Raw genomic sequence first — 2,536 nt, 5'->3', positions numbered from 1 at the left:
ATCTGTACCAGTGTACATCCTCTGGTCTAGCCGGATTTGTAAGGTAGATTTGGGATCATGATAGTGGGCGGGGGTAAGCATTTAAGAACTAGAGGAAAATTGTATGTTTCATCAGTGCTATACTACACCCTGACTGACTCGTCTCCTTCCCACGACCCTTATGTAAGGGGATGTCCAGTTGCCTACAGATGGGTTTGGGTCTCCACTCCACACTACCCTTAATTCACAATGATACGATTTTTTTGTTCTGGGTCTTTGATGCCTGATACCTGATCCCATTGATACCTCATGTTCACACAGGCTGGTGTGCTTCTTCCATGTGGGCTTCTTAATTACTTAATATCTCATCACAAACACAAGTGAATAGGGTGAATCATCTTAAATTTTCACTTTTCTATATGCTTGGAGAAATAATGTGCCTACTTCATAGACTTTTAGAAAGTTGTTGTGGGAGTGGGAAGTATATCGTGTTCCATTTTCTTGATTCAATTCCGTAACATTTATAATGAGATAATTTACATGTTAATCTGAAATTAAATAAAGACAATAACAATGCTTTTTTTCCCCATCTTTTGCCTCTAACACGATAGTAAAAATGTATTAGCAAGTACTTTTTAACCCTAAATAAATTCTGACTGTTAATTAATTTTTTTCCTCAGCTAGTCACACATCTTGAATTAGCTTATCAAGTGTGGTTTCCCATGAGGCTACATTTTCTACTCATAGTAAATAGTGGCTTTGCCATGGAAAATAGAATTTGAAAAAGAAACTGAAAACAAAGGAATTTTGGATTCCTTAAATTGATACATTTGAATGTTCCATTCCACATTTTTATTTGAACTTTAGAAGTACACACACTATCCTTGTAGGCACTTGTTCTCCATGGTCTAACTGCAAGCTTAATAGAACTCTTATTTTTCCCCATCTTTTCAGCTCAATACAGTCTTAAGAAATCATCAAGGAATCCTGGTGGTCCTCAGCTGCTCACTGAAAGGTGGTGGTTTGAACCTGCTGAGTGCTCTGCAGGAGAAGAGACATGGTGATCTGTTCCCTAAAGATTGTAGCCTAGAAAACCCTAAGGGGCAGTTCTACTTCACCTATAGGGTCACGATCAGTAGGAGTTAACACAGTGACAATTGTTTGTTTCTTTATTGATACCATTATGAATAGTTCATTTCTTTGAGAAAAGCGAATACTGGAAATGGGGCCTTTGAATATTTCACATGCTCATTCTACCTGTCTACAAAAGACTTAAATAAAAATTGAGCTAGAAAAAAAGGGGAATTTTCTGTGTATAAAACACAATGAATATACCCTGAATCTGTAGGGTAATGCAAGAATGGCATAGAGGCCTTGTCTGATCATGTTCAGCTACACAAAGGGAATAAAGAATTCAATTCCACATTGGCCCAAGGCTGGTTTCTATGGTGCAGAGGTCTGACATGTCTCCACAATCCAACCTTCTTTACCCTGTTCTACGACACCAACTGTCTTCCCCCAGCACTCTACTTCTCGGCGGACTTCAATAGTCCATTGCAATGGCCACACAATGGAGTCTATTAGGGACTCTAACAGGTTATAAGTCAGGATCAGAAATGTTAAAGATACAGTGCCACAGTGTCTATTCTTGGCCATGCTGGCAGGCACATCTTTTCTGGTTCTCAGCCTCTCAGCCATGTGACCTCTTGACTCTGCCTTGATTGGGCAATTGTCACAAAATTCCTTTAAGGTTGACAAATGCCCAAAGGGTAGCCCCCTCTGAAAGCCAGCTTCCTGCTTGAGGGCACCCAGCTTTATTCACTCTGTGGGTCAGGAAGTCCGCTGCTCTGTCACAGGGTCCCTGCAGCTGTAGTCCCTTGTCTGGGCAGGGATCTTGGTTGCACTCTGTTCGTGGTCCTTTCTTGGTGGTACCAGACTTCTCTGTTCCTGCTTCTGAGATGGCTCACCTTATACTCAATGGAATGGCAAAACCAACTGATCCTCATATTAGAGTCCCACACACCTTATTTGAATTCGTCCATCCAGGTATCTAGTGGGAGTTATAAAGACTATGAATAGAAGAGCTTTGACAAGTAAGTCAACTGCACACATGAAATAAGCTCTCATTTATTACTGGCAAGAAAATAAATTTATCTGAACCCTTAACAATTCTTTTTACCCCCGTACATAAAAAAATTAAGTATATATGTCTGCTGTATTCACTGCTTATAAGAAATTATTACTTTGTTAGAGTAACAAGGCTAGCTAATACCAGAACTTCATAACTGATTCTTCCTAATTTTTCCCTTCTTGGTTTTGACTCAAAGATATTTAAAGCTCTTTACAAGGATAAATTAACAAAGAACTCAACCCAGCTCACTGTCATTGAGCCCATTATGACTCACACTGACCCAAGGGACAGCGTAGAACTGCCTTTGTGGGTGTCGGAGACTGTAACTGGGGGGGAGGGGGGAGTTGAAAGCCTCATCTTTCTCCCAAAACAAAGAGAGAAGATTATTACTCAAGAATTATGTACATACTGGCATGAAGCAGGGAA

This window comes from Echinops telfairi, unplaced genomic scaffold, assembly GCF_000313985.2.
Source record: "Echinops telfairi isolate 266 unplaced genomic scaffold, ASM31398v2 ScPeMD7_7469;HRSCAF=8507_1, whole genome shotgun sequence".
Lineage (NCBI taxonomy): Eukaryota > Metazoa > Chordata > Mammalia > Afrosoricida > Tenrecidae > Echinops > Echinops telfairi.
Note: the sequence above shows the minus strand (reverse complement) of the source record.